This window comes from Oncorhynchus keta, chromosome 30 (genome assembly GCF_023373465.1).
Source record: "Oncorhynchus keta strain PuntledgeMale-10-30-2019 chromosome 30, Oket_V2, whole genome shotgun sequence".
NCBI classification, from domain to species: Eukaryota; Metazoa; Chordata; class Actinopteri; order Salmoniformes; family Salmonidae; genus Oncorhynchus; species Oncorhynchus keta.
The window spans coordinates 21,419,616-21,445,440 of NC_068450.1; the positions used below are offsets into that span (position 1 = coordinate 21,419,616).

Sequence of the window (25,825 nt, forward strand, 5' to 3'; positions counted from 1 at the left end):
CCCTCCATCACACCTCTTATCCTCCCTCCATCACACCTAGTTATCCTCCCTCCATCACACCTCTTATCCTCCCTCCATCACACTAGTTATCCTCCCTCCATCACACCTCTTATTCTCCCTCCATCACACCTCTTATCCTCCCTCCATCATCATCATCTCCATCCATCGCACCTCTTATCCTCCTCCATCACACTAGTTATCCTCCTCCATCACCTCTTATTCTCCTCCATCACACCTCTTATCCTCCCTCCATCATCAAGTATCCTCCCTCCATCACATCTTTCTCCCTCCATCACATCTCTTATCCTCCTCCATCACACCTCTTATCCTCCCTCCATCACCTCTTATCCTCCTCCATCACCTCCTACTCCACTAGTTATCCTCCTCCGTCTCTTGTATCCTCTCTCATCACACCTCTTATCCTCCCTCCATCACATCCTTATCCTCCCTCCATCACACCTCTTATACTCCCTCCATCACCTCTTATCCTCTCTCCATCACATCATCCTCCATCCATCACACCTCTTATAGCCTCCTCCATCACACTAGTTATCCTCCTCCATCACACCTCTTATCCTCCTCCATCACACTCTTATCCTCCCTCCATCACACCTCTTATCCTCCCTCCATCACACCTGGTTATCCTCCTCACATCCTCCATCCATCACCTCTTATCCTCCATCATCACACCTCTTATCCTCCCTCCATCAAACCTCTTATCCTCCCTCCATCACACTAGTTATCCTCCTCCATCACACCTCTTATCCTCCTCCATCACCTCTTATCCTCCCTCATCACATCTTGTCATCCCTCCGTCACATCTCTTATCCTCTCCATCACATATCTTATCATCATCGTCACACCTCTTATCATCCTCCGTCATCATCATCCTCCATCGTCACACCTCTTATCCTCATCATCCACCATCTTATCCTCCATCATCATACCTCTGGTTGTATCCATCATCTCCTCTTATCCTCCATCATCACATCCGTCCTCCATCATCACACCTCTTATCCTCCATCACACCTCTTATCCTCCCTCCATCACACTAGTTATACTCCCTCCATCACACCTCTTGTCCTCCATCCATCACACCTCTTATCCTCCCTCCATCATATCACTTATCCTCCATCATCACACCTCTTATCCTCCCTCCATCAAACCTCTTATCCTCCCTCCATCACACTAGTTATCCTCCCTCCATTACACCTCTTATCCTCCCTCCATCTTACCTCTTATCCTCCCTCCATCACACCTCTTCCCCTCCCTCCATCACATCACTTATCCTCCATCCATCACACCTCTTATACTCCCTCCATCACACCACTTATCCTCCCTCCATCACACCACTTATCCTCTCTCCATCACATCACTTATCCTCCATCCATCACACCTCTTATCCTCCCTCCATCACACTAGTTATCCTCCCTCCATCACACCTCTTATCCTCTCCTCCATCACATCTCTTATCCTCCCTCCATCACACCTCTTATACTCCCTCCATCACACCACTTATCCTCCCTCCATCACATCACTTATCCTCCATCCATCACACCTCTTATCCTCCATCATCACACCTCTTATCCTCCATCATCACACCTCTTATCCTCCCTCCATCACACCTCTTATCCTCCCTCCATCACACTAGTTATCCTCCCTCCATCACACCTCTTATCCTCCCTCCATCATATCACTTATCCTCCATCATCACACCTCTTATCCTCCCTCCATCACACTAGTTATCCTCCCTCCATCACACCTCTTATCCTCCCTCCATCACACTAGTTATCCTCCCTCCATCACACCTCTTATCCTCCCTCCATCACACCTCTTATCCTCCCTCCATCATATCACTTATCCTCCATCATATCACTTATCCTCCATCCATCACACCTCTTATACTCCCTCCATCACACTAGTTATCCTCCCTCCATCACACCTCTTATCCTCCCTCCATCACACTAGTTATCCTCCCTCCATCACACCTCTTATCCTCCCTCCATCACACTAGTTATCCTCCCTCCATCACACCTCTTATCCTCCCTCCATCACACTAGTTATCCTCCCTCCATCACACCTCTTATCCTCCCTCCATCACACCTCTTACCCTCCCTCCATCACACTAGTTATCCTCCCTCCATCACACCTCTTATCCTCCCTCCATCACACCTCTTATCCTCCCTCCATCACACTAGTTATCTCCCTCCATCACACCTCTTATCCTCCCTCCATCACACCTCTTATCCTCCCTCCATCACACTAGTTATCCTCCCTCCATCACACCTCTTATCCTCCCTCCATCACACTAGTTATCCTCCCTCCATCACACCTCTTATCCTCCCTCCATCACACTAGTTATCCTCCCTCCATCACACCTCTTATCCTCCCTCCATCACACTAGTTATCCTCCCTCCATCACACCTCTTATCCTCCCTCCATCACACTAGTTATCCTCCCTCCATCACACCTCTTATCCTCCCTCCATCACACTAGTTATCCTCCCTCCATCACACCTCTTATCCTCCCTCCATCACACCTCTTACCCTCCCTCCATCACACTAGTTATCCTCCCTCCATCACACCTCTTATCCTCCCTCCATCACACCTCTTATCCTCCCTCCATCATATCACTTATCCTCCATCCATCACACCTCTTATACTCCATCCATCACACTAGTTATCCTCCCTCCATCACACCTCTTATCCTCCCTCCATCACATCACGTATCCTCCCTCCATCACACCTCTTATACTCCCTCCATCACACCTCTTATCCTCCCTCCATCACATCACTTATCCTCCATCCATCACACCTCTTATCCTCCATCATCACACCTCTTATCCTCCATCATCACACCTCTTATCCTCCCTCCATCACATCACTTATCCTCCCTCCATCACACCTCTTATGCTCCTCCATCACACCCATATCCTCCTCTCCATCATCATCTTATCCTCCATCCATCACACCTCTTATCCTCCATCATCACACCTCTTATCCTCCCTCCATCACATCCTCTCATCCTCCCTCCATCACACTAGTTATCCTCCCTCCGTCACACCTCTTATCCTCCCTCCATCACCTCTTATCCTCCTCCATCACATCACTTATCCTCCTCCATCACACCTCTTATACTCCCTCCATCGCACCACTTATCCTCTCTCCATCACATCACTTATCCTCCATCCATCACACCTCTTAGCCTCCCTCCATCACACTAGTTATCCTCCCTCCATCAAACCTCTTATCCTCCCTCCATCACACTCATCTTATCCTCCCTCCATCACACCTCTTATCCTCCCTCCATCACACCTCTTATCCTCTCCTCCATCACATCACTTATCCTCCATCATCACACCTCTTATCCTCCATCATCACACCTCTTATCCTCCCTCCATCACCTCTTATCCTCCCTCCATCACTAGTTATCCTCCCTCCATCACACCTCTTCCCCTCCCTCCATCACATCACTTATCCTCCATCCATCACACCTCTTATACTCCCTCCATCACACCACTTATACTCCCTCCATCACACCTCTTATCCTCCCTCCATCACACCTCTTATCCTCCCTCCATCACATCACTTATCCTCCCTCCATCACACCTCTTATCCTCCATCATCACACCTCTTATCCTCCATCATCACACCTCTTATCCTCCCTCCATCACACCTCTTATCCTCCCTCCATCACACTAGTTATCCTTCCTCCATCACACCTCTTATCCTCCCTCCATCACACTAGTTATCCTCCCTCCATCACACCTCTTATCCTCCCTCCATCACACCTCTTATCCTCCATCCATCATATCACTTATCCTCCCTCCATCACACCTCTTATCCTCCCTCCATCACACCTCTTATCCTCCCTCCATCATCTTATCCTCCCTCCATCACCTCTTATCCTCCATCATCACCTCTTATCCTCCATCATCACACCTCTTATCCTCCCTCCATCACACTAGTTATACTCCCTCCATCACACCTCTTGTCCTCCCTCCATCACACCTCTTATCCTCCCTCCATCTTACCTCTTATCCTCCCTCCATCACACCTCTTCCCCTCCCTCCATCACATCACTTATCCTCCATCCATCACACCTCTTATACTCCCTCCATCACACCACTTATCCTCCCTCCATCACACCACTTATCCTCTCTCCATCACATCACTTATCCTCCATCCATCACACCTCTTATCCTCCCTCCATCACACTAGTTATCCTCCCTCCATCACACCTCTTATCCTCCTCCCTCCATCACCTCTTATCCTCCCTCCATCACACCTCTTATCCTCCCTCCATCACACCTCTTATCCTCCCTCCATCACATCACTTATCCTCCATCCATCACTCCTCTTATCCTCCATCATCACACCTCTTATCCTCCATCATCACACCTCTTATCCTCCCTCCATCACACCTCTTATCCTCCCTTCATCACACTAGTTATCCTCCCTCCATCACACCTCTTATCCTCCCTCCATCACACCTCTTACCCTCCCTCCATCACACATCCTCCCTCACCTCTTATCCTCCCTCCATCATTAGTTATCTTATCCTCCACCTTATCATCCCTCTTATCCTCCATCCATCACACCTCTTATACTCCCTCCATCACACCACTTATCCTCCCTCCATCACACCACTTATCATCTCTCCATCACACTAGTTATCCTTCCTCCATCACACCTCTTATCCTCCCTCCATCACACTAGTTATCCTCCCTCCATCACACCTCTTATCCTCCCTCCATCACACTAGTTATCCTCCCTCCATCACACCTCTTATCCTCCCTCCATCACACCTCTTATCCTCCCTCCATCACACCACTTATCCTCCTCCATCACACCTCTTATCCTCCCTCCATCACACCTCTTATCCTCCCTCCATCACACTAGTTATCCTCCCTCCATCACACCTCTTATCCTCCCTCCATCACACCTCTTATCCTCCCTCCATCACACTAGTTATCCTCCCTCCATCACACCTCTTATCCTCCCTCCATCACACTAGTTATCCTCCCTCCATCACACCTCTTATCCTCCCTCCATCACACTAGTTATCCTCCCTCCATCACCTCTTATCCTCCCTCCATCACACTAGTTATCCTCCCTCCATCACACCTCTTATCCTCCCTCCATCACACTAGTTATCCTCCCTCCATCACACCTCTTATCCTCCCTCCATCACACTAGTTATCCTCCCTCCATCACACCTCTTATCCTCCCTCCATCACACCTCTTATCCTCCCTCCATCACACTAGTTATCCTCCCTCCATCACACCTCTTATCCTCCCTCCATCACACCTCTTATCCTCCCTCCATCATATCACTTATCCTCCATCCATCACACCTCTTATCCTCCATCCATCACACTAGTTATCCTCCCTCCATCACACCTCTTATCCTCCCTCCATCACACCTCTTATCCTCCCTCCATCACATCACGTATCCTCCCTCCATCACACCTCTTATACTCCCTCCATCACACCACTTATCCTCCCTCCATCACATCACTTATCCTCCATCCATCACACCTCTTATCCTCCATCATCACACCTCTTATCCTCCATCATCACACCTCTTATCCTCCCTCCATCACACCTCTTATCCTCCCTCCATCACACCTCTTATCCTCCCTCCATCACACCTCTTATCCTCCGTCCATCATATCACTTATCATCCTCCATCATCACACCTCTTATCCTCCCTCCATCACACCTCTACTCCTCCCTCCATCACACTAGTTATCCTCCCTCCGTCACACCTCTTATCCTCCCTCCATCACACCTCTTATCCTCCCTCCATCACATCACTTATCCTCCCTCCATCACACCTCTTATACTCCCTCCATCACACCACTTATCCTCTCTCCATCACATCACTTATCCTCCATCCATCACACCTCTTAGCCTCCCTCCATCACACTAGTTATCCTCCCTCCATCACACCTCTTATCCTCCCTCCATCACATCACTTATCCTCCCTCCATCACACCTCTTATACTCCCTCCATCACACCACTTATCCTCCCTCCATCACATCACTTATCCTCCATCCATCACACCTCTTATCCTCCATCATCACACCTCTTATCCTCCCTCCATCACACCTCTTCTCCTCCCTCCATCACACTAGTTATCCTCCCTCCATCACACCTCTTATCCTCCCTCCATCACACCTCTTATCCTCCCTCCATCACATCACTTATCCTCCCTCCATCACACCTCTTATACTCCCTCCATCACACCTCTTATCCTCCCTCCATCACACCTCTTATCCTCCCTCCATCACATCACTTATCCTCCCTCCATCACACCTCTTATCCTCCATCATCACACCTCTTATCCTCCATCATCACACCTCTTATCCTCCATCATCACACCTCTTATCCTCCATCATCACACCTCTTATCCTCCCTCCATCACACTAGTTATACTCCCTCCATCACACCTCTTCTCCTCCCTCCATCACACTAGTTATCCTCCCTCCGTCACACCTCTTATCCTCCCTCCATCACACCTCTTATCCTCCCTCCATCACATCACTTATCCTCCCTCCATCACAACTCTTATACTCCCTCCATCACACCTCTTATCCTCCCTCCATCACATCACTTATCGTCCCTCCATCACACCTCTTATCCTCCATCATCACACCTCTTATCCTCCATCATCACACCTCTTATCCTCCCTCCATCACACTAGTTATACTCCCTCCATCACACCTCTTGTCCTCCCTCCATCACACCTCTTATCCTCCCTCCATCATATCACTTATCCTCCATCATCACACCTCTTATCCTCCCTCCATCAAACCTCTTATCCTCCCTCCATCACACTAGTTATCCTCCCTCCATCACACCTCTTATACTCCCTCCATCACACCACTTATCCTCCCTCCATCACACCACTTATCCTCTCTCCATCACATCACTTATCCTCCATCCATCACACCTCTTATCCTCCCTCCATCACACTAGTTATCCTCCCTCCATCACACCTCTTATCCTCCCTCCCTCCATCACATCACTTATCCTCCCTCCATCACACCTCTTATACTCCCTCCATCACACCACTTATCCTCCCTCCATCACATCACTTATCCCCTCCATCCATCACCTCTTATCCTCCATCATCACACCTCTTATCCTCCATCATCACACCTCTTATCCTCCCTCCATCACACCTCTTATCCTCCGTCCATCATATCACTTATCCTCCATCATCACACCTCTTATCCTCCCTCCATCACACCTCTTATCCTCCCTCCATCACACTAGTTATCCTCCCTCCATCACACCTCTTATCCTCCCTCCATCACACTAGTTATCCTCCCTCCATCACACCTCTTATCCTCCCTCCATCACACCTCTTATCCTCCCTCCATCATATCACTTATCCTCCATCATATCACTTATCCTCCATCCATCACACCTCTTATACTCCCTCCATCACACTAGTTATCCTCCCTCCATCACACCTCTTATCCTCCCTCCATCACACCTCTTATCCTCCCTCCATCACACTAGTTATCCTCCCTCCATCACACTAGTTATCCTCCCTCCATCACACCTCTTATCCTCCCTCCATCACACCTCTTATCCTCCCTCCATCACACTAGTTATCCTCCCTCCATCACACTAGTTATCCTCCCTCCATCACACCTCTTATCCTCCCTCCATCACACTAGTTATCCTCCCTCCATCACACCTCTTATCCTCCCTCCATCACACTAGTTATCCTCCCTCCATCACACCTCTTATCCTCCCTCCATCACACCTCTTACCCTCCCTCCATCACACTAGTTATCCTCCCTCCATCTCACCTCTTATCCTCCCTCCATCACACCTCTTATCCTCCCTCCATCACACTAGTTATCCTCCCTACATCACACCTCTTATCCTCCCTCCATCACATCACTTATCCTCCCTCCATCACACCTCTTATCCTCCCTCCATCATATCACTTATCCTCCATCCATCACACCTCTTATAATCCATCCATCACACTAGTTATCCTCCCTCCATCACACCTCTTACCCTCCCTCCATCACACCTCTTATCCTCCCTCCATCACATCATGTATCCTCCCTCCATCACACCTCTTATACTCCCTCCATCACACCACTTATCCTCCCTCCATCACATCACTTATCCTCCATCCATCACACCTCTTATCCTCCATCATCACACCTCTTATCCTCCATCATCACACCTCTTATCCTCCCTCCATCACACCACTTATCCTCCCTCCATCACACCTCTTATCCTCCCTCCATCATATCACTTATCCTCCATCCATCACACCTCTTATACTCCATCCATCACACTAGTTATCCTCCCTCCATCACACCTCTTATCCTCCCTCCATCACACCTCTTATCCTCCCTCCATCACATCACGTATCCTCCCTCCATCACACCTCTTATACTCCCTCCATCACACCACTTATCCTCCCTCCATCACATCACTTATCCTCCATCCATCACACCTCTTATCCTCCATCATCACCTCTTATCCTCCATCATCACACCTCTTATCCTCCCTCCATCACATCACTTATCCTCCCTCCATCACACCTCTTATACTCCCTCCATCACACCACTTATCCTCTCTCCATCACATCACTTATCCTCCATCCATCACACCTCTTATCCTCCATCATCACACCTCTTATCCTCCCTCCATCACACCTCTACTCCTCCCTCCATCACACTAGTTATCCTCCCTCCGTCACACCTCTTATCCTCCCTCCATCACACCTCTTATCCTCCCTCCATCACATCACTTATCCTCCCTCCATCACACCTCTTATACTCCCTCCATCACACACTTATCCTCTCTCCATCACATCACTTATCCTCCATCCATCACACCTCTTAGCCTCCCTCCATCACACTAGTTATCCTCCCTCCATCACACCTCTTATCCTCCCTCCATCACATCACTTATCCTCCCTCCATCACACCTCTTATCCTCCCTCCATCACATCACTTATCCTCCCTCCATCACATCACTTATCCTCCATCCTCACACCTCTTATCTTCCATCATCACACCTCTTATCCTCCATCATCACACCTCTTATCCTCCCTCCATCACACCTCTTCTCCTCCCTCCATCACACTAGTTATCCTCCCTCCGTCACACCTCTTATCCTCCCTCCATCACACCTCTTATCCTCCCTCCATCACATCACTTATCCTCCCTCCATCACAACTCTTATACTCCCTCCATCACAACCCTTATCCTCCCTCCATCACACCTCTTATCCTCCCTCCATCACATCACTTATCCTCCCTCCATCACACCTCTTATCCTCCATCATCACACCTCTTATCCTCCATCATCACACCTCTTATCCTCCCTCCATCACACTAGTTATCCTCCCTCCATCACACCTCTTATCCTCCCTCCATCATATCACTTATCCTCCATCATCACACCTCTTATCCTCCCTCCATCACACCTCTTATCCTCCCTCCATCACACCTCTTATCCTCCCTCCATCACACCTCTTATACTCCCTCCATCACATCACTTATCCTCCCTCCATCACACCTCTTATACTCCCTCCATCACATCAGTTATCCTCCATCCATCACACCTCTTATCCTCCATCACCACACCTCTTATCCTCCATCATCACACCTCTTATCCTCCCTCCATCACACCTCTTATCCTCCCTCCATCACACCTCTTATCCTCCCTCCATCACACCTCTTATCCTCCCTCCATCACACTAGTTATCCTCCCTCCATCATACCTCTTATCCTCCCTCCATCACACTAGTTATCCTCCCTCCATCACACCTCTTATCCTCCCTCCATCACACCTCTTATCCTCCCTCCATCATATCACTTATCCTCCATCATATCACTTATCCTCCATCCATCACACCTCTTATACTCCATCCATCACACTAGTTATCATCCCTCCATCACACCTCTTATCCTCCCTCAATCACACTAGTTATCCTCCCTCCATCACACCTCTTATCCTCTTTCCATCACACCTCTTGTCCTCCCTCCATCACACCTCTTACCCTCCCTCCATCACACCTCTTATCCTCCCTCCATCACACCACTTATCCTCCATCCATCACACCTCTTATCCTCCTGAGGGGGGACGGGGGAGAGGGAGGGGGCAACAGGTGCATAAGACTCCACTGGGAGTCTGGGCAGGCCAGGGGGCTCCTTCTCAGCTACCCAAATATTTCTCCTCAAATCAGTCATGTCACGCAGGCAGGCATTTATATACATCCCCACTCCTTCCATCCTCCTCTCCTCCATCCATCCCTCTCCCCTCTCGCCCCTCACTCTCTCCTCTCCATCCCTCTCTCTCTCTCCCCTCCTTCATTCATTAAGCACTTTATGCTCCACCCCAGAGTCCCAGGACCGCCCGTCCCTCCCGCTTCACAGACACCTGCTGGGCTAACACAGCCTAGAGCATCTATAATTCACAGGGTCAATCGCTCAGAGGAGGGGGGACTCCACTGGCTGCCTGCCTGGTCCACACTGCAATGTAATTCTGTGTCCCAAATGGCACCCTATTCCCTCTATAGTGCACTACATTTGACCAGCGCCCACTCCAAATTTGTTTTCAACCTCCATGTGAGAATTGTGCGTTGCAAGTAAGCCATGAAGCCCTGAGCCCTGACATGTATGTCTAACCTCCCACCTAGGTGGCTGACTTCATGTGTTGCATAAGCTCTTCAATATTGCATAGGCCTATGCAGGGATGAAAAATACATCTCCTTGAACTTGAAGCCAGGAAGCGAGAGTTTAGTCCTGAGCAGGGCAGGGAGGTGAACTGACAAACATCAACACTCTGAGGGTAAGCCAGGAGGGGCTGGGAAGCCAGGAGGGGCTGGGAAGCAAGGAAGCAGGAAAGAGGGAAGCGGGGAAGCAGGAAAGCAGGGAAGCAGGGAATCAGAGATGCAGGAAGTAGGGTAAACAGAACCAATGGCATAACCTTCCATGCACTGTAGAGCCTACGTTTATTCAACCCTTATCCAAACTGACACTGTATTGTTTATTATGGGTTCCCCATTAGTTCTGCCAAGGCAGCAGCTACTCTTCCTGGGGTTTATTAAGGATCCCCATTAGTTCTGCCAAGGCAGCAACTACTCTTCACGGGGTTTATTATGGATCCCCATTCGTTCTGGCAAGGCAGCAGCTACTCTTCCTGGGGATTATTATGGATCCCCATTAGTTCTGGCAAGGCAGCAGCTACTCTTCCTGGGGTTTATTAAGGATCCCGATTAGATCTGCCAAGGCAGAAGCTACTCTTCCTGAGGTTTATTATGGAACCCCATTAGTTCTGGCAAGGCAGCAGCTACTATTCCTGGGGTTTGTTATGGATCCCCATTAGTTCCTGCCAAAGTTCCTGGGGTTCATCCAAATTAAGGCAAATTAATATGCAATTAAAATAAATTACAATCAATTTCACAACAAAGTAAGTGTGTGCCCTCAGGTCACTACTCTACTACCACATACTGTATCTACAATGCAAAATCCATGTGTACGTGTTTGTATAGTGTAAATGTTATGTGTGTCTGTGCCTGTGTGTGTGTCTTTACACAGCCCCCACTTTTCCATAAGGTGCATTTTTATCTGGGTTTTTTTTTCAATCTGATTCTACTGTTTTCATCAGTTACTTGATGTGGAATAGAGTTCCATTTAGTCATGGCTCTATGTAGTACCATGCGCCTCCTATAGTTTGTTCTGGACATGAGGACTGTGAAGAGACATCTGGTGGCATGTCTTGTGGTGTTTGCATGGGTGTCTGAGCTGTGTGCCACTATAATAGTTTAAACAGACAGCTCGGTCCATTCAACATGTCAATACTTCTCACAAATTCAAGAACTGATTAAGTCAATCTCTCCTCTACTTTGAGCCAGGAGAGATTGACATGCATATTATTAATGTTAGCTCTCAGTGTACTTTTAAGGGCCAGCCGTGCTGCCCTGTTCTCTGCCAATTGTCATTTCCTAAATCTCTCTTTGTGGCACTGACCACACGACTAGACGTTAGTCCAGGTGCGACAAAACTAAGGCCTGCCGGACATGCCTTGTTGATAGCTTTGTTAAGAAGGCAGAGCAGCCCTTTATTATGGACAGACCTCTCCCCATCTTAGCTATTGTTGCATCAATATGTTTTGAATATGACAGTTTACAATCCGGCTGTTTTGGGCTCTGAGCGCCGTTCTCAGATTATGCTTTTTTCATAAAGTTATTTTTTTTTAAATCTGACTCAGCGGTTGCATTAAGGAGAAGTCTATATTTAATTCTGTGAATAACACTAGTATCTTTTATCAATGTTTATTATGAGTATTTCTGCAAAATCACCGGATGTTTTGGAATCAAAATATTACTGCACGTAAGGCGCCAATGTAAACTCAGATATTTGGATATAAATATGCACATTATCAAACAAAACATATATGTATTGTGTAACATGATGTCCTATGAGTGTCATCTGATGAAAATCATCAAAGGTTAGTGATTAATTTTATCTATATTTCTGCTTTTTGTGACTCCTATCTTTGGCTGGAAAAATGGCTGTGTTTTTTCGACATGGCGGTGATCGAACATAATCATATGTTGTGCTTTAGCTGTAAAGCATTTTTGAAATCGGACACGATGGGTATATTAACAACATGTTTATCTTTCGTTTGCTATATTGGACTTGTTAATGTGTGAAAGTTAAATATTTCAAAAAATATATTTTTGAATTTCGCGCGCTGACTTTTCAGTTGAATGTTGTCGAAGGTTAATATTTTTTGGTAGTGCAATGAGTTGATTCTCTTCAAGCCTGAGGGCACACACTTTCCTGTAGGCTTAGATTGAAGAGATGGCAAATTGGAGTGATAATACCGTCTGCTATCATCCTCAGTAATTGTCCAACCAATTACAATGCTAGTCTTTCATAATTTGGTCAGTTATGCATAGATGTGTAGGTTCAGAATTTGCTGTTGGCATGTCATGCCTAAGTTTGCTAATCATTAAAGTAGTTGGCAATACCAGTGAGTTTGTAATGAATGAGCCATCTGATTCAATAAATGATGGAGCTTTTTTGCCCAAAATGACGTTAAAGTTGCTCCAGAGCTTTTATCGTTCTTTATCTCAAATCAAATCAAATTGTATTAGTCACATGTGCCGAATACAACAATAATAACCAACAATACAGTTTAAACAATACGAATAAAAATAATAAATAAAAGTAACAAGTAGTTAAAGAGCAGCAGCAAAATAACAATAGCGAGACTGTATACAGGGGGTACCGGTACAGAGTCAATGTGCGGGGGCACCGGTTAGTTGAGGTAATTGGGGTGATATGTAGGTAGAGTTATTAAAGTGACTATGCATAGATAATAACAGAGAGTAGCAGCGGTGTAAAAGAGAGGGGGGGATTTGATTAGAAGTTTAGGAGTCTTATGGCTTGGGAGTAGAAGCTGTTTAGAAGCCTCTTGGACCTAGACGTGGCGCTCCGGTACTGCTTGCATTGCGGTAGCAGAGAGAAGAGTCTATGTCTACGGTGGCTGGAGTCTTTGACAATTTTTAGGGCCTTAATCTGACACCGCCTGGTATAGAGGTCCTGGTTGGCAGAAAGCTTGGCCCCAGTGATGTACTGGGCCGTACCCGCTACCCTCTGTAGTGCCTTGCGGTCAGAGGCCGAGCAGTTGCCATACCAGGTAGCGATGAAACTAGTCAGGATGGTCTCGATGGTGCAGCTGTAAAACCTTTTGAGGATCTGAGAACCCATGCCAAATCTTTTCAGTCTCCAGAGGGGGAATAGGTTTTGTTGTGCCCTCTTCACGACTGTCTTGGTGTGCTTGGACCATGTTAGTTTGTTGTTGATGTGGACACCAAGGAACCTGCAGCTCTCAACCTGCTCCACTACAGCCCTGTCGATGAGAATGGGGGCATGCTCGGTCCTCCTTTTCCTGTTGTCCACAATCATCTCCTTTGTATTGATCACATTGAGGGAGAGGTTGTTGCCCTGGCACGGCACGACCAGGTCTCTGACCTCCTCCCTATAGGCTGTCTCGTCATTGATCAGGCCTTCCGCTCTTGTGTCATTGGCAAACTTAATGATGCTGTTGGAGTTGTGCCTGGCCGTGCAGTCATGAGTGAACAGGGAGTACAGGAGGGGACTGAGCACGCACCTCTGAGGGGCTCCCGTATTGAGGGTCAGCGTGTCGGATGTGTTGTTACCTACCCTCACCACCTGGGGGCGGCCCGTCAGGAAGTCCAGGATCCAGTTGCAGAGGGAAGTGTTTAGTCCCAGGGTCTTTAGCTTATTGATGAGCTTTGAGGGCACTATGGTGTTCAATGCTGAGCTGTAGTCAATGAATGGCATCGGTGCTCATTTTGTCCAGGTGGGAAAGGGAAATAGAGATTGCATCATCTGTGGATCTGTTAGTGCAGTATACAATTGGAATGGGTCTAGGGTTTCTAGGATAATGTTGTTGATGTGAGCCATGACAAGCCTTTCAAAGCCCTTCAGGGCTACAGACAAATGTGCTACAGGTCGGTAGTCATTTAGGCAGGTTACCTTAGTGTTCTTAGGCATATGGACTATGGTGGTCTGCTTAAAACATGTTGATATTACAGACTCGGACAGGGAGAGGTTGAAAATGTCAGTGAAGACACTTGCTAGATGGTCAGCGCATGCTCGCAGTACACGTCCTGGTAATCCATCTGGCCCTGCGGCCTTTTGAATGTTGACCTGTTTAAAGGTCTAACTCATATTGGCTGCGGAGAGTGTGATCACACAGTCATCCAGAACAGCTGGTGCTCTCATGCATGCTTCAGTGTTATTTGAATCCAGGAACATATTCCAGTCTGTGCTAGTAAAACAGTCCTGTAGCTTAGCATCTGCTTCATCTGACCACTTTTTATAGACCGAGTCACTTGTGCTTCTTGCTTTAATTTTTGCTTGTACGCAGGAATCAGGAGGATAGAATTATGGTCAAATTTGCCAAATGGAGGGTGAGTGAGAACTCTGTATGCGTCTCTGTGTGTGGAGTAAAGGTGATCTAGAGTTTTTCCCCCACATTTACACATTTAACATGCTGATAGAAATTTGGGAAAACAGATTTAAGTTTTTTCTTGAGTGGGCAGCTTGTTGAAAGTCAGTCAATATTTGGGTGACCCAGAAAAAATATACCTCTCTGTTGATATCACATACATTATCAAGCATGTCACACATATTATCCAGACACTGACTGTTAGCACTTGGTGGTCTATAGCAGCTTCGCACCAGAATGGGCTTTAGGTGAGGCAGGTGAACCTATCTAACAGTTTTTTTATCGTTTTGGTACTATTTTCAAGTATGTGGTAAAATGTCACAACTCTCAAAACAGATCCTCAAAAAGGCATTTTTTCCAAAACTTTAAGTACATTTTCAATTGACTACACTACTTTTCAAAACTTTGGAGTCACTTAGAAATGTGTCACGCCCTGAAATGTTTCACCTGTCTTGTGATTGTCTCCACCCCCTCCAGGTCTCGCTTATTTTCCCCAGTGTATTTATCCATGTGTTTCCTGGCTCTCTGTGCCAGTTCTTTTTGTATGTTTCCAAATCAGCCAGCGGTTTTCCCGATTTCCTGCTTTTTGCATTCTCCTTTTTCTAGTCCTCCTGGTTTTGACCCTTGCCTGTTTCTGGACTTTGTACCCACCTACCTGACCATATCTGCCTGCCTTGACCACGAGCCTGTCTGCCACTCTGTACCTCCTGGACTCTGATCTGGTTTACACCTTTTTGACTGTCCCTGACCTTTCTCTTGCATACCCCTTTGGATTGATAAACATTGTGTAATACCCCAACCATCTGCCTCCTGTGTCCTCCTTGATAAAATGTCCTTGTGTACGAAAGAAAATAACAAATATTTGTCCATTAAAATAACATCAAAATGATCAGAAATACAGTGTAGACATTGTTAATGTTGTAAATCACTATTGTAGCTGGAAATGGCAAATTTTTCATGGAAAATCTACATAGGCGTACAGAGGCCCATTATCAGCAACCATCACTCCTGTGTTCCAATGGCACGTTGTGTTAGCTAATCCAAGTTTATCATTTTAAAAGGCTAATTGATCATTAGAAAACCCTTTTGCAATTATGTTAGCACAGCTGAGAATTGTTGTTCTGATTAAAGAAGCAATAAAACTGGTTTCTTTAGACTAGTTGAGTATCAGGAGCATCAGCATTTGTGGGTTTGAATACAGGCTCAAAATAGCCAGAAACAAAGACCTTTCCTTTGAAACTCATCAGTTCTTGTTCTGAGAAATGAAGGCTAATCCATGTGAGAAATTTCCAAGAAACTGAAGATCTCGTTCAACGCTGTGTACTACTCCTTTCACAGAACAGTGCAAACTGGCTCTAACCAGTTTGGAAAGAGGAGTGGGAGGCCCCGGTGCACAACTGAGCAAGACAACAAGTACATTAGAGTGTCTAGCAGCTTCATTAAATAGTACCCGCAAAACACGTCAACAGTGAAGAAGCGACTCCGGGATGCTGGCCTTCAAGGCAGAGTTCCTGTGTCCAGTGTCTGTGTTCTTTTGCCCATCTTTATCTTTTCTTTTTATTGGCCAGTCTGAGATATGTTTTTTCTTTGCAAATCTGCCAAGAAAGCCAGCATCCCGGAGTCACCTCTTCACTGTTGACGTTGAGACTGGTGTTTTGTGGGTACTATTTCTTTCTATTCTGGTTAGAGCCAGTTGGCCTAAATGCCAAGGGTCACATCTGAAGGAAACCTGGCACCATATCTATGGTGAAGCATAGTGGTGGCAGCATCATGCTGTAGAGAAGTTTTTCAGCAGCAGGGAGACAAGTCAGGATCGAGGGAAAGATGAACGGAGCAAAGTACAGAGAGAAACTTGATGAAAACCTGCTCCAGAGTGCTCAGAACCTCAGGCTTGGGGCAAAGGTTCACCTTCTAACAGGACAACGATCCTAAGCACACAGCCAAGACAACGCAGGAGTGGCTTCTGAACAAGTCTCTGAATGCCCTTCAGTGGCCCAGCCAGAGCCCGGACTTGAACCCAAGAACATCTCTGGAGAGACCTGAAAATATCTGTGCAGCGACACTCCCCATCCAACCTGACAGACCTTGTGAGGATCTGCAGAGAAGAATGGGAGAAACTCCCCCAAATACAGGTGTGCCAAGCTTATAGCGTCATACCCAAGAAGACTCAAGGCTGTAATCGCTGCCAAAGGTGCTTCAACAAAGTACTGAGTAATACTTATATTTTACATTTGAAAACATTTCTAAAAACCTGTTTTTGCTTTGTCATCATGGGGTATTGTGTGTAGATTGAGGAGGGGGGAATGAAGTCCAGGCCGTCGTCATTGACCATGTGGTAGAGTCTTTACCATGGCAGAGGCTGACACATTAGTTCACCCCAATCTGAAAATATCAACTGTAAAATTGATCACGGGAATATTTCACCAAGAAAACCGGTAAGTCTGCAGGATATGCACTATGCTTTACCATTACATTTACAGTAAATTACATATTGTAATGCATGTAAATTCACAAAACATGGTGATGTCTGAGTGCTGATCGATCAGCAGGAGTGGGCAGTGGTAGAAATGGTGAGGACCAGGAATGACATACGACTGTCCGAAATAAAGCAGGCCATTGAGGAGAACAATTACACCTTTTCCAATGTGGCATCCATCAGCCTACCAACAATCGCCCACCTTTTGAAGATGCACCAGGTATCTATGAAAAACTTTTACCTGGTGACTTTTGAGAGAAACAATGACTGGGTGAAACAACTGTAATGTAGCACTATATACTGTATTACTATTTGATGCACATGCTACTTCACAACATCATATTGGAACTACTGTATACTGTAAAAATAACAAACCAAAATATATTTTTAGAGGGTGATGGGGCTTGAACCTAGTGGGAACCATCACAAGTATATTTTTATTGATGAAGCGGGCTTAAATCTGGCCAAACCTCGGCGCTGTGGGCAGAACGTCATCTGCAAACGGTGACTGGACAATGTGGTGGAAACATCTCCATGTGTGCAGCGATCTCTGAAGATGCTGTGGTAGGACGTAGGCCATTACTAGGATCCTACAACGCTGCACACCTCATTGTGTTTCTCAATTAAATTGAGCAGGCCTGTCAAGGTGAAGGGATTACCTATGTCATTGTGTGGGACAATGTCAGGTCACACCATGCAGAGGTGGTTCGGGCATGGTTTCGGCCCATCCCTGATTTTTGGCCCTATACTCTCCTTTCCTCAACCCTATTGTATATTTTTGTTCAGCATGGAGGTGGAAGGTGGAAGATTGCCATCCCCATTAAGCGTGACACCCTCCTTCTGGCTATGGATGAGGCATGCGACGATGTCAATGCAGACCAATGTCAAGCTTGGATTTGCCATGCCAAAAGGATGCCCTCATGAACAATGAGGACATTCACTGTGATGTGGATGAGAATCTATGGCCAAATTAAGACAGGCTTGATGCAAATTAATGCAGGCTAAACAATATGTTTTAGTTTCATTCATTTAATTTGTTTGATTTAATTTCTTACATTTGATTAAACAGTACACCTATGTTGCAATTATATCTGAAAAACAAATATTTATTTTGCATGAATTATTGTAGTGTTTATTGATTACACATTGGATAGATATTATGGAAATTATATATATTTGTCTGTCAATTTTGTTGGGTAATGTAAGTTTATTGCCTCATCTCAAAACGGTGTGATTTCCAGTACTGTAGCATATTACTGTCACGCCCTGACCTTAGTTATCTTGTTTTCTTTATTATTTTGGTTAGGTCAGGTTGTGACACGGGTGGTTGGTTCAGTTTTTGTATTGTCTATGTGTTTTTGTCCTGTCTAGGGTTTTTGTAATTCTATGGGGTTTTAGTATGTCAAGGTATATGTAGGTCTATGGTGGCCTGAATTGGTTCCCAATCAAAGGCAGCTGTTTATCGTTGTCTCTGATTGGGGATCCTATTTAGGGCCATTTTCCATTTAGGTTTTGTGGGTTATTATTCAATGTTTAGTTGCCTGTTCGCACTAGTCATATTGCATCACGGTTAATTTTGTTATTTTGTATAGTTTTGTTCAGTGTTGCATTCGTTTAATAAAATAGAATGTACGCTTATCACGCTGCGCCTTGGTCTCCTGCATACAACAACCGTGACAATTACTTTCAGCACTTCTAAGGGCGATTTGAAACACACATCTTGCATTGTTAGCTATTGGATTAACTGGTAGTTAAAATGACTCAATTGAAAAGATTAAACCAATGTTCTCATTACATTTCAGAAACATATTTTTAATCAATGATTGTGTGGTGAGAGATGTTTACACAATGACAGGTTCTGATTGAAAGACTGGCTGTGTGACCAGTTTGGAGTTTGGTACTAAGTAAGAGTTGTGAATATTTACCACATACTGTACATGTGAAAATAGTACCAAAGCGATAAAAGAAAATGTTCTTCAACAGCATTTGACATGAAATCTTCTCTAAGCGTTACAGGAATATGACTCTGAACATCAACTATAACACCTCCAACATTGGCATTCCTGTCTCATGAAGATGTTGAAACCATGTATTGCTACAAGTGTATCATCAAATGTATTAAGTGAGTTTCAGAGATAGTCAGTATATGAATGTTATCCGTTCCTAGCAAGTTATCAAGTTATTTTAGCACTTTTCTGGGATTCTTGATTGTTTTTATTGTTTTACTGGTAGGCTTATCAGAGGTAGACATGAGAGTGAAATTTATATTTGAGCTGGTAGTGCCGGGTGAGCTGCACACAATGGCCTTCCTATTAGGGCAAACTGCCTCAGTGCTAACAGTGTGACTCATGTTCATAGGTGCATAATTAGTCTACAATAGCTGTAGGATTGACAGAGGCATTCAGGGGAGTTGGAGGGATATGAATTAGGTTACCTACATTCTGACTGCAAACACCCCTAAGAAAATGTAGATTTGCAGCAGCACTACAACAACTCAGCAACACAATGGTAGGGATTATCTGAGCAGGGCTTGGGTCACTGAGAAGTCATTATCTCAATGCAAACTTGAAATGCGAGGACAGTGTCCAGGAGCCAAGATGATTTGGATGGACTCCGTCATTCCTGTAGAGCATCTTCTGTTTCCAAAAGGTGTCAAAGTTATCTACAAAAGTTATTCCAACAGAGCTACAGTAGTCATTTAGCCAAGTGTGTAATGCCAGTAGCCTGAATCTATTGCAAACGCGGCCCAATGATGGTACCAGGCCTGAAATCATTGGCAGCTTTTTGTAATCTTTCACAGCTAGAATCAGTTCTGTAAAATCCACATGGACTATGAATAAGTCCGCCCCCCGGCAGCTGTCGTAGAACGGTAGGAAGCAGCCTTGTATTGTCCTGTACTTATGTTCCAAGATAACACAGGGGTTTTGCCATGGGAACCGAGATCTTTCTCACCATAGAGCTGCTGATGACGACAGCTGGTGAAATGTCTGGGGAGTTCTGGCCGTTCCTTCGCAATCCGATGAGTGGGGGGGCTATGAAGATTTGAACCCGAGGTAGAAGCCACCGAAGAGGGTGACAGAACAGAGGACAAAGGTGCATGTACCTCCAGATACGATCTCGAAGTGGAAGCCCCCAGGGATGAAGGCACCGGAACCTCTGAATCCAGGGTGGAAAAGCTGTTTGGATCAAGGTCGGGGAAGTCTGTATTCGGTCCGGGCTTCCCATTGCCGAGGAGACCCCTATTGCCAAAGGACGCTGCTTCGACGACTTCCACTGCAGAAGATGTGCCTCCATGGCTGGTTGGTAGGAGCATCCACTAAGTCATCCAGATCTATCCTACTAACTCCATTCTCCAGGGAAGGGGAGACCCCTTTGGGGAGGGATCTTTGCAGAGCACAGGCTGTGGAAAGACGACACTCCCACCAGGTCAGAGAGGCGTCCAGCTACTGGAGTAGAAGAGAAAGAGATAGTAGGCAGGCGTGGATTCCCCAATAGCTTGTGTAAGTTCGCTACTTGTTTGCTAAGAGTAGCCACTTCGCCCCTGAAGTCATCTGCAAGCTAACAGTTGCTACATAGAATGACCAGACGGTCCACATTCTCCCGGAAGAGAACAAAATAAACACAGCTCCTGTAGCATTGAAAACGTTCCTTAGTGACCTCCATTTGAAACTTCAGGCTAGCTAGTTTAGCTGGGCTTCTGTGTCTCTCTTCTTGACAGGAATTTACTAAAAGGTTTGCTATGAGCTACAGTGGGCTCGCAAATCCAGCCTGCACCCCGCCTCCCGAAACAAGCACAGCCAGTGAAATGGAAAACACACAAGCAACACACACACACACACACGAGTCACACACCAGTACGGCAAACAGAGAGAGTAACATACAAACAAACATTAACATGATGGAGTGAGATGAGAGCTCAGAATAAGAGAGAAAGGAAGTGCCGCAAATTAAAGCATTGTCGCTGATGGCATTGGAATGGAAATTATTGCCTTCTCAAGGTATGAATTGTCAAATCATTTTTATAACGCTCAATCCATATTAGAGGTCGACCGATTAATCGGAATGGCCGATTAATTAAGGCCGATTTCAAGTTTTCATTACAATCGGAAATCTGTCATTTTGGATGCCGATTTTGCAGATAATTTTTTTTTTACACCTTTATTTAATCTTTATTTAACTAGGCAAGTCAGTTAAGAACACATTCTTATTTTCAATGACGGACTAGGAACAGTGGGTTAACTGCCTTGTTCAGGGGCAGAACAACAGATTTTTACCTTGTCAGCTCAAGGATTCAATCTTGCAAACTTACGTTTAACTAGACCCACGCTCTAACCACCTACCTCACGAGTAGCCCGCCTGTTACGCAAATGCAGTAAGAAGCCAAGGTAAGTTGCTAGCTAGCATTAAACTTATCTTATAAAAAACAATAAATCAATCATAATCACTAGTTATAACTACACATGGTTGATGATATTACTAGTTTATCTAGCATGTCCTGCGTTGCATATAATCGATGCAGTTCGCATTTGCGAAAAAGGACTGTCGTTGCTCCAACGTGTACCTAACCATAAACACCAATGCCTTTCTTAAAATCAATACACAGAAGTATATATTTTTTAAACCTGCATATTTAGCTAAAAGAAATCCAGGTTAGCAGGCAATATTAACCAGGTGAAATTGTGTCACTTCTCTTGCGTTCATTGCACGCAGAGTCAGGGTATATGCAACAGTTTGGGCTGACTGGCTCATTGCGAACTAATTTGCCAGAATTTTACATAATTATGACATACATTGAAGGTTGTGCAATGTAACAGGAATATTTAGACTGATGGATGCCACCCGTTAGATAAAATACGGAACGGTTCCGTATTTCACTGAAATAATAAATGTTTTGTTTTCGAGATGATAGTTTCCGGATTTGACGATATTAATGACCTAAGGCTCATATTTCTGTGTGGTATTATGTTACAATTAAGTCTATGATTTGATAGAGCAGTCTGACTGAGCGATGGTAGGCACCAGCAGGCTCATAAGCATTCATTCAAACAGCATTTTCGTGCGTTTTGCCAGCAGCTATGCTGTTTATGAATTCAAGCCTATCAACTCCCGAGATTAGGCTGTCGTAACGATGCGATGTGAAATGGCTAGCTAGTTAGCGGGATGTGTGCTAATAGCGTTTCAAACGTCACTCGCTCTGAGACTTGGAGTAGTTGTTCCCCTTGCTCTGCATTGGTAACGCTGCTTAGAGGGTGGCTGTAGTCGATGTGTTCTTGGTTCGAGCCCAGGTAGGAGCGAGGAGAGGGACGGAAGCTATACTGTTACACTGGCAATACTAAAGTGCCTATAAGAACATCCAATAGTCAAAGTTGTATGAAATACAAATGGTATAGAGAAATAGTCCTATAATTCCTATAATAACTACAACCTAAAACTTCTTACCTGGGAATATTGAAGACTTATGTTAAAAGGAACCACCAGCTTTCATATGTCCTCATGTTCTGAGCAATGAACTTAAACGTTTGCTTTCTTACATGGCACATATTGCACTTTTACTTTCTTCTCCAACCAACACTTTGTTTTTGCATTATTTAAACCAAATTGAACATGTTTCATTATTTATTTGAGGCTAAATTGATTTTATTGGTGTATTATATTAAGTTAAAATAAGTGTTCATTCAGTATTGTTGTAATTGTCATTATTACAAATACATTTAAAAAATCGGCTGATTAATCGGTATCAGCATTTTTTGCCCTCCAATAATCGGTATCGGTATCGGCGTTGAAAAATCATAATCGGTCGACCTCTAATCCATATAATAGAAGAAGCCTGCGCCTTGCACCAAAACATAAACAAGAACAAAGTGACACCCAAAAATAGACTCTGTTTGCATTACCACAAGAACAAACAAGCCCTTTCTAAAGCCACACTAATGACTTGTTAAAAACAGTGAGTGTAGTGTACCGATGTGGTCTTGGTATTCACATTAATTCCCCTCCCCTTTGATAAGAGAGAAGAAGGTATGAAAGAGAGCAAGCTCTGCTCCACGTCATCCATTAAGCTTGAAACTGTTCAAATGATGTATGGAGATTAGGGACGATTCCACAGTCATTTGAAACCCAGTAAAAGAGGCTCTCTTAGGCCTACGAGATGTGTACATGTCAATGTGTTCACCACCCTCTCCAATTCTCTCCTCCACTTGACTCAGTCCCCACTGAGGCACCACTGATCAGACAGTAAGAAACCAAGCTTCTTCTTCCCCTCAGCTAGAGTTGGGAAGAGCTGTCAGCAGCCCCAGCTCTGTTTATGTGCCCCTTTGATCCAGGCTCGCTCTGTTCTGCGCTGTTTGTTTACCGTCAGCCATGGAGACATGTAAGAGTGCAGAGCTGCAATCATTAAATGGGACTCAAAGAGGAAGGGGTCGTCACACTGGTCCTCAAACCAATAATGTTGTCACAGTCACAGGGGAGGAAGGGGTCGTCACACTGGTCCTCAAACCAATAATGTTGTCACAGTCACAGAGGAGGAAGGGGTCGTCACACTGGTCCTCAAACCAATAATGTTGTCACAGTCACAGGGGAGGAAGGGGTCGTCACACTGGTCCTCAAACCAATAATGTTGTCACAGTCACAGGGGAGGAAGGGGTCGTCACACTGGTCCTCAAACCAATAATGTTGTCACAGTCACAGAGGAGGAAGGGGTCGTCACACTGGTCCTCAAACCAATAATGTTGTCACAGTCACAGGGGAGGAAGGGGTCGTCACACTGGTCCTCAAACCAATAATGTTGTCACAGTCACAGGGGACGAAGGGGTCGTCACACTGGTCCTCAAACCAATAATGTTGTCACAGTCACAGGGGAGGAAGGGGTCGTCACACTGGTCCTCAAACCAATAATGTTGGCACAGTCACAGGGGAGGAAGGGGTCGTCACACTGGTCCTCAAACCAATAATGTTGTCACAGTCACAGAGGAGGAAGGGGTCGTCACACTGGTCCTCAAACCAATAATGTTGTCACAGTCACAGAGGAGGAAGGGGTCGTCACACTGGTCCTCAAACCAATAATGTTGTCACAGTCACAGAGGAGGAAGGGGTCGTCACACTGGTCCTCAAACCAATAATGTTGGCACAGTCACAGGGGAGGAAGGGGTCGTCACACTGGTCCTCAAACAAATAATGTTGTCACAGTCACAGGGGAGGAAGGGGTCGTCACACTGGTCCTCAAACCAATAATGTTGGCACAGTCACAGGGGAGGAAGGGGTCGTCACACTGGTCCTCAAACCAATAATGTTGGCACAGTCACAGGGGAGGAAGGGGTCGTCACACTGGTCCTCAAACCAATAGTGTTGTCACAGTCACAGGGGACGAAGGGGTCGTCACACTGGTCCTCAAACCAATAATGTTGTCACAGTCACAGAGGAGGAAGGGGTCGTCACACTGGTCCTCAAACCAATAATGTTGTCACAGTCACAGGGGACGAAGGGGTCGTCACACTGGTCCTCAAACCAATAATGTTGTCACAGTCACAGAGGAGGAAGGGGTCGTCACACTGGTCCTCAAACCAATAATGTTGTCACAGAGGAGGAAGGGGTCGTCACACTGGTCCTCAAACCAATAATGTTGTCACAGTCACAGAGGAGGAAGGGGTCGTCACACTGGTCCTCAAACCAATAATGTTGTCACAGTCACAGAGGAGGAAGGGGTCGTCACACTGGTCCTCAAACCAATAATGTTGTCACAGTCACAGAGGAGGAAGGGGTCGTCACACTGGTCCTCAAACCAATAATGTTGTCACAGTCACAGAGGAGGAAGGGGTCGTCACACTGGTCCTCAAAACCAATAATGTTCTCACAGTCACAGAGGAGGAAGGGGTCGTCACACTGGTCCTCAAACCAATAATGTTCTCACAGTCACAGAGGAGGAAGGGGTCGTCACACTGGTCCTCAAACCAATAATGTTGTCACAGTCACAGGGGTTCAAAGAACCATGACAAGACAGGTGATCCAGGAGGAGTCCTAAATCATGGAGTACGTCCCAAATGGCACCCTATTCGCTACTTTTGACCAGGGCAATCTGGTCAAAAGTAGTGCACTATATAGGGAATAGGGTTCCATTTGGGATGAAGATAAAAGCCATGCATCATGCACTCATCCAGTATTTAAGACATGCACTCATCCAGCAGAGTTCATTTTCTTCTCCAGGGTGTCTGTCTGTGTCTGACCTGTTCCAAGCATACATCACCAGGGAGCAGTAAGATTGCTGTCTACCAGCATGGTCTCATAGACTAGGTGTAACACAGTAAATGTAAATCCAGG

General features: G+C 45.7%; 1 protein-coding gene and 1 long non-coding RNA gene across 2 annotated transcripts in view; both read right to left on the reverse strand.

Annotated features, from left to right (window-relative positions):
• gpc3 (glypican 3) overlaps positions 1-25,825 on the reverse strand; it is a 554,502-nt gene that overhangs the window by 483,605 nt on the left and 45,072 nt on the right. The gene's annotated exons all lie outside the window — the stretch shown is intronic.
• On the reverse strand, positions 1,105-8,805 carry LOC127913699 (uncharacterized). The gene is made up of 3 exons (XR_008086541.1): positions 8,607-8,805; positions 8,220-8,265; positions 1,105-1,396 (listed from the first exon to the last, which is right to left on the reverse strand). It is a non-coding gene; the product is annotated as an uncharacterized LOC127913699 (long non-coding RNA).